Genomic DNA, 8,609 nt, shown 5'->3' with positions numbered 1-8,609 from the left:
CGTAGATCGGCGTTTGGAGGAAAAGTTTGTACACCCCTTTCATATTGGACCTAAGGTCAGCAATAAAACCATTAAAAAAAATAAAAAAACGCTCACCTGGACCTAATCCAATTTTGTATCGCTCTGGGTGTACATTCCTTCGGTTTTATATTGACTTATAAATAAAATTCATATTTCCTCTGACAGGTGCATGACAAGACGGCCATAAATCTTCTCTGTGGGGTTAAGCATCTGCTTGTAACAAGAAATGCATGGAATTAACGCCACGCTGATGTGTGAATAATACTCGGCCACTAAGAGAATTTAAGGATGGGGATTGGGAGGTCAATCCCTCGGTCTTCTTGGCCGGGGAACCAATCGGGCGCCTGGCTTCTTGAACAAGCAATATTGTAGCTATTTCTAACCTGAATATTACAATTTCTAATGACAAGACATGCCAATTTCCCAGGACAAAGTAAGCACGGCGGAAATAAGCTCGACTTCCATTCTGTCACAATAACACGGAGAGGAAGAGGAGGCTTCATTTTCTCCCCACAGCGAGATGGAGCTTTGTTTTTGTACCCTTTGAGGTTGTATTATTTAAAACTGGACGAAATGTTTAATTACGGCCGGAGTTTGTTTACGCGGCGAGGAAAAATGAGACATTTATCATCCTGAAGCATGCAAAAAGTTACATTAAAAAGGGGGAAATTAAAAAAAAAAGCACAAGTCAATTTGCTGCAGGAACATTTGTCAAGGACTCTTAGGGTGTGTGTGTGTGTGTGTGTGTGTGTGTGTGTGTGTGTGTGTGTGTGTGTGTGTGTGTGTGTACTGTACTCCACCCTCCCCTCCCTTAGGGCGAGCGGCCCACAGGTCAGGATGTGACAAGGTGGAGGATTAATGGGCTACTCTGGGTGGGATGTTCAGCTACTTCACTTTGTGGCTCCTCATAGTTCATATTTGCCACACAGATAAGAGGCAAGGAAGGTGAAACATCCAATGTGTTCATAATAAAGTGCAATGCAATGCTATATATAAATAGTACATATGCATATGCATGAATAGGAAGGTGAAATATCCAATGTATTCATAATTAAGTGCAAAATATACAGACACTGCACACTAAATATGCATTTGCATGAAAAAGAAGGGGGAATATCCAATGTGTTCATAATAATGTGCAATATACAAATAGTAAATATGCATATGCATGAATAGGAAGGTGAAATATCCAATGTATTCATAATTAAGTGCAAAATATACAGACACTGCACACTAAATATGCATATGCATGAAAAAGAAGGGGGAATATCCAATGTGTTCATAATAATGTGCAATATACAAATAGTAAATATGCATATGCATGAATAGGAAGGTGAAATATCCAATGTACTCATAATTAAGTGCAAAATATACAGACACTGCACACTAAATATGCATATGCATGAAAAAGAAGGGGGAATATCCAATGTGTTCATATTAAAGTGCAATGCAATGCCATATACAAATAGTAAATATGCATATGCATGAATAGGAAGGTGAAATATCCCATGTATTCATAATTAAGTGCAATATATACAGACGCTGCACACTAAATATGCATATGCATGAAAAAGAAGGTGGAATACCCAATGTGTTCATAATAAAGTGCAATGCAATGCTATATATAAATAGTAAATATGCATGAATAGGAAGGTGAAATATCCAATGTATTCATAATTAAGTGCAATATATACAGACGCTGCACACTAAATATGCATATGCGTGAAAAAGAAGGTGGAATATCCAATGTGTTCATAATAAAGTGCAATGCAATGCCATATACAAATAGTAAATATGCATATGCATGAATAGGAAGGTGAAATATCCAATGTATTCATAATTAAGTGCAATATGTACAGACGCTGCACACTAAATACGCATATGCATGAAAAAGAAGGTGGAACACCCAATGTGTTCATAATAAAGTGCAATGCAATGCTATATATAAATAGTAAATATGCATGAATAGGAAGGTGAAATATCCAATGTATTCATAATTAAGTGCAATATATACAGACGCTGCACACTAAATATGCATATGCGTGAAAAAGAAGGTGGAATATCAAATGTGTTCATAATAAAGTGCAATGCAATGCTATATAAAAATAGTAAATATGCATGAATAGGAAGGTGAAATATCCAATGTATTCATAATTAAGTGCAATATATACAGACACTGCACGCTAAATATGTCAGTCTACCCCAGGGCAGCTGTGGCTATGAAAGTAGCTTACCACCACCGGGTGTGAATGAATGATGGGTTCTACATGTAAAGCGACTTTGGGTACTTAGAAAAGCGCTATATAAATCCCAGGTGTTATTATTATTATTATTATTAAATATGCATATGCATGAAAAAGAAGGTGGAATATCCAATGTGTTCATAATAAAGTGCAATGCAATGCTATATACAAATAGTAAATATGCATATGCATGAATAGGAAGGTGACATATCCAATGTATTCATAATTAAGTGCAATATACACAGACGCCGCACACTAAATATGCATATGCATGAAAAAGAAGGTGGAATATCCAATGTGTTCATAATAAAGTGCAATGCAATGCTATATATAAATAGTAAATATGCATGAATAGGAAGGTGAAATATCCAATGTATTCATAATTAAGTGCGATATATACAGACGCTGCACACTAAATATGCATATGCGTGAAAAAGAAGGTGGAATATCCAATGTGTTCATAATAAAGTGCAATGCAATGCTATATATAAATAGTAAATATACATGAATAGGAAGGTGAAATATCCAATGTATTCATAATTAAGTGCAAAATATACAGACACTGCACGCTAAATATGCATATGCATGAAAAAGAAGGTGGAATATCCAATGTGTTCATAATAAAGTGCAATGCAATGCTATATATAAATAGTAAATATGCATGAAGAGGAAGGTGAAATATCTCATGTATTCATAATTAAGTGCAATATATACAGACGCTGCACACTAAATATGCATATGCATGAAAAAGAAGGTGGAATACCCAATGTGTTCATAATAAAGTGCAATGCAATGCTATATATAAATAGTAAATATGCATGAAGAGGAAGGTGAAATATCCAATGTATTCATAATTAAGTGCAATATATACAGACGCTGCACGCTAAATATGCATATGCATGAAAAAAAGGTGGAATATCCAATGTATTCATAATAAAGTGCAATGCAATGCTATATATAAATAGTAAATATGCATGAATAGGAAGGTGAAATATCCAATGTATTCATAATTAAGTGCAATATATACAGACGCTGCACACTAAATATGCATATGCATGAAAAAGACGGTGGAATATCCAATGTGTTCATAATAAAGTGCAATGCAATGCTATATATAAATAGTAAATATGCATGAATAGGAAGGTGAAATATCCAATGTATTCATAATTAAGTGCAATATATACAGACACTGCACACTAAATATGCATATGCATGAAAAAGAAGGTGGAATATCCAATGTGTTCATAATAATGTGCAATATACAAATAGTAAATATGCATATGCATGAATGGGAAGGTGAAATATCCAATGTATTCATAATTAAGTGAAATATATACAGACGCTGCACACTAAATATGCATATGCATGAAAAAGAAGGTGAAATATCCAATGTGTTCATAATAAAGTGCAATGCAATGCTATATACAAATAATAAATATGCATGTGAAATATCCAATGTATTCATAATTAAGTGCAATATATACAGACGCTGCACACTAAATATGCATATGCATGAAAAAGAAGGTGGAATATCCAATGTGTTCATAATAAAGTGCAATGCAATGCTATATATAAATAGTAAATATGCATGAATAGGAAGGTGAAATATCCAATGTGTTCATGATTAAGTGCAATACATACAGACACCGCACACTAAATATGCATATGCGTGAAAAAGAAGGTGGAATATCCAATGTGTTCATAATAAAGTGCAATGCAATGCTATATATAAATAGTAAATATGCATGAATAGGAAGGTGAAATATCCAATGTATTCATAATTAAGTGCGATATATACAGACACCGCACACTAAATATGCATATGCGTGAAAAAGAAGGTGGAATATCCAATGTGTTCATAATAAAGTGCAATGCAATGCTATATATAAATAGTAAATATGCATGAATAGGAAGGTGAAATATCCAATGTATTCATAATTAAGTGCAATATATACAGACGCTGCACACTAAATATGCATATGCATGAAAAAGAAGGTGGAATATCCAATGTGTTCATAATAAAGTGCAATGCAATGCTATATACAAATAGTAAATATGCATATGCATGATTAGGAAGGTGAAATATCCAATGTATTCATAATTAAGTGCAATATATACAGACGCTGCACACTAAATATGCATATGCATGAAAAAGAAGGTGGAATACCCAATGTTTTCATAATAATGTGCAATGCAATGCTATATATAAATAGTAAATATGCATATGCATGAATAGGAAGGGGAAATATCCAATGTATTCATAATTAAATGCACTATATACAGACGCCGCACACTAAATATGCATATGCATGAAAAAGAAGGTGGAATATCCAATGTGTTCATAATAAAGTGCAATGCAATGCTATATATAAATAGTAAATATGCATGAATAGGAAGGTGAAATATCCAATGTATTCATAATTAAGTGCAATATATACAGACGCTGCACGCTAAATATGCATATGCGTGAAAAAGAAGGTGGAATATCCAATGTGTTCATAATAAAGTGCAATGCAATGCTATATATGAATAGTAAATATGCATGAATAGGAAGGTGAAATATCCAATGTATTCACAATTAAGTGCTATATATATAGACACTGCACACTAAATATGCATATGCGTGAAAAAGAAGGTGAAATATCCAATGCGTTCATAATAAAGTGCAATGCAATGCTATATATAAATAGTAAATATGCATGAATAGGAAGGTGAAATATCAAATGTGTTCATAATTAAGTGCGATATATACAGACGCTGCACACTAAATATGCATATGCGTGAAAAAGAAGGTGGAATATCCAATGTGTTCATAATAAAGTGCAATGCAATGCTATATATAAATAGTAAATATGCATGAATAGGAAGGTGAAATATCCAATGTATTCATAATTAAATGCATTATATACAGACGCTGCACACTAAATATGCATATGCATGAAAAAGAAGGTGGAATACCCAATGTGTTCATAATAATGTGCAATGCAATGCTATATACAAATAGTAAATATGCATGTGCATGAATAGGAAGGTGAAATATCCAATGTATTCATAATTAAGTCCAATATATACAGACGCTGCACACTAAATATGCATATGCATGAAAAAGAAGGTGGAATATCCAATGCGTTCATAATAAAGTGCAATGCAATGCTATATATAAATAGTAAATATGCATGAATAGGAAGGTGAAATATCCAATGTATTCATAATTAAGTGCAATATATACAGACGCTGCACACTAAATATGCATATGCATGAAAAAGAAGGTGGAATATCCAATGTGTTCATAATAAAGTGCAATGCAATGCTATATATAAATAGTAAATATGCATGAATAGGAAGGTGAAATATCCAATGTATTCATAATTAAATGCATTATATACAGACGCTGCACACTAAATATGCATATGCGTGAAAAAGAAGGTGGAATATCCAATGTGTTCATAATAAAGTGCAATGCAATGCTATATATAAATAGTAAATATGCATGAATAGGAAGGTGAAATATCCGATGTATTCATAATTAAGTGCGATATATACAGACACTGCACACTAAATATGCATATGCATGAAAAAGAAGGTGGAATATCCAATGTCTTCATAATAATGTGCAATGCAATGCTATATATAAATAGTAAATATGCATGAAGAGGAAGGTGAAATATCCAATGTATTCATAATTAAGTGCAATATGTACAGACGCTGCACACTAAATACGCATATGCATGAAAAAGAAGGTGGAATATCCAATGCGTTCATAATAAAGTGCAATGCAATGCTATATATAAATAGTAAATATGCATGAATAGGAAGGTGAAATATCCAATGTATTCATAATTAAGTGCGATATATACAGACGCTGCACACTAAATATGCATATGCGTGAAAAAGAAGGTGGAATATCCAATGTGTTCAAAATAAAGTGCAATGCAATGCTATATATAAATAGTAAATATGCATGAATAGGAAGGTGAAATATCCAATGTATTCATAATTAAGTGCAATATATACAGACACTGCACGCTAAATATGTCAGTCTACCCCAGGGCAGCTGTGGCTATGAAAGTAGCTTACCACCACCGGGTGTGAATGAATGATGGGTTCTACATGTAAAGCGACTTTGGGTACTTAGAAAAGCGCTATATAAATCCCAGGTATTATTATTATTATTATTATTAAATATGCATATGCATGAAAAAGAAGGTGGAATATCCAATGTGTTCATAATAAAGTGCAATGCAATGCTATATACAAATAGTAAATATGCATATGCATGAATAGGAAGGTGAAATATCCAATGTATTCATAATTAAGTGCAATATATACAAACACTGCACACTAAATATGCATATGCATGAAAAAGAAGGTGGAATATCCAATGTGTTCATAATAAAGTGCAATGCAATGCTATATACAAATAGTAAATATGCATGAATAGGAAGGTGAAATATCCAATGTATTCATAATTAAGTGCAATATATACAGACACTACACACTAAATATGCATATGCATGAAAAAGAAGGTGGAATATCCAATGTGTTCATAATAAAGTGCAATGCAATGCTATATACAAATAATAAATATGCATGTGAAATATCCAATGTATTCATAATTAAGTGCAATATATACAGACGCTGCACACTAAATATGCATATGCATGAAAAAGAAGGGGGAATATCCAATGTATTCATAATAATGCTATATACAAACACTAAATATGCATATGCATGAATAGAAGGGTGACATATTTCATGTGTTCATAGTAATGTGCTATACACAAACACTAAATATGCATGTGCATGAGTAGGAAGGTGAAATATATCACGTGTTCATAATAATGTGCAATGCTCTATACACTGCATGAATAATATAGCATCAAAACAATGCATGTTTGTTTCCTACCTCCTTCTCGTCCAGTGATGCTTTATGTCGGATGCTGGCTGCGCGTCTTATTCATGCATTCATTCATTCATGCCGCACGTCCCGCCTCACTTATTTGCACGCTGCTGCTCCTCCTCCTCCTCCTCCTCCCCTCTGCTGCCACCTTCGTGCAGATGCATACGAATGAAAAATTAATAGCAGCCTGCTATCGTCAAGAGGGGGGGCAAAAAAAACAAGGTTTTAAGGTAAGGAAAGTAACAAATAAAAAATACAAAAAAAGGCTGGGTTGGATCCTCAGAGATGGAACGAGCGCTGGTTGGATTGTGCACGACAGCGCATCATCATCATCATCCGAATAAAAGCATCGTCCCGCTCCGAGGTGAAAACGTCAACAACACCCAAGTTGCAAGTGCGCATGACAGCAAAAAAATAAATAAAAAAATGAAGTTTTGTTTGAAAATGTCCTGGCTGGTTGAGTTCGTCTCCTCGCCCCGCTTTTGCAGCCTCAAATAGGACGAAGAGGAGGGAAGGACTTTCTCTCTCTGCCTCTCTCTCGCTCTCTCTCTTTCTGCGCAGATGTGCTGCGCACTGACGCACACACTCAGCGCTTCTTTTTCTCCCCCTCTTCGCGCTCACACACACACACACACACACGCACGCACACACACACACACACACACACACACACACACACGCACAAACACACACACACACACACACTCTTGTATGTGTTACTTTCTTGAGACCTGAGAAAAATGCCTCCCTCTTTAGGACCAGCCTTTCTAGATATATAAAGAAGTGTATTTACAACATTAATAATATATGCATACTATGCAAATATAAAAAAAAGCTTCTTGTGAAAAATGTGTTGAAATTTCACAAGAAAAAGGTCACAATTTCACAAGAAAAACTTAGAATTTTGGCAGTGTTATATTAAAGTCGTCATTTTTTTATCAGCGCAGGTCAAAATTTTACAAGAAAAACTGAACATTTGTGCTATATTATGATAAAAGTTGAAATTTTACTCAATAACAGTCGCAATTTTAAAGTTAAAGTTAAAGTACCAATGATTGTCACACAAACACTACAAAAAGAAGTTGAACATTTTGGCGATTATATGAAAAGAGTCGTCATTTTACTCGACAAAATTCCCAATTTTACAAGAAAACTTTAAAATGTTGGCAGTATTATAACAATAATATAACACATTTTTATTTGGCAAAATCATGACAAAAGTCATAATTTTACTCGAAAACTGTCACTATTTTACAACAACATAAAAATGTACAATGTTGTGATGAGTCAGAATTGTATATGACCAATGTCATCATTTTGCATTAAAAAGTAATAATTTTACCTAAAAAAAGTAATAATTTTACGAGAAAATATTGCAATATTACAGAAACAAAACGAATATGAGGAATTGTTCCCAATTTTATAAAAGAAGTGTATTTGCAACA

At 33.7% G+C, this 8,609-nt stretch overlaps 1 protein-coding gene across 3 annotated transcripts in view; it reads right to left on the bottom strand.

The window, feature by feature from the left end:
- adgrl1a (adhesion G protein-coupled receptor L1a) overlaps positions 1 to 7,631 on the bottom strand; it is a 562,743-nt gene extending 555,112 nt beyond the window's left edge. For all 3 annotated transcript variants that reach the window (XM_061982077.1, XM_061982076.1, XM_061982075.1), the window contains exon 1: positions 7,171 to 7,631. The gene's annotated coding sequence lies outside the window, so the exon portion shown is untranslated. The remainder of the gene's footprint in view (positions 1 to 7,170) is intronic.
- Between the last annotated feature and the right edge of the window lie 978 nt (positions 7,632 to 8,609).

This window comes from Nerophis lumbriciformis, linkage group LG24, assembly GCF_033978685.3.
Source record: "Nerophis lumbriciformis linkage group LG24, RoL_Nlum_v2.1, whole genome shotgun sequence".
NCBI lineage: Eukaryota > Metazoa > Chordata > Actinopteri > Syngnathiformes > Syngnathidae > Nerophis > Nerophis lumbriciformis.
The sequence above is the reverse complement of the archived record's forward strand: the minus strand, read 5'-3'. Positions and strand labels throughout refer to the sequence as shown.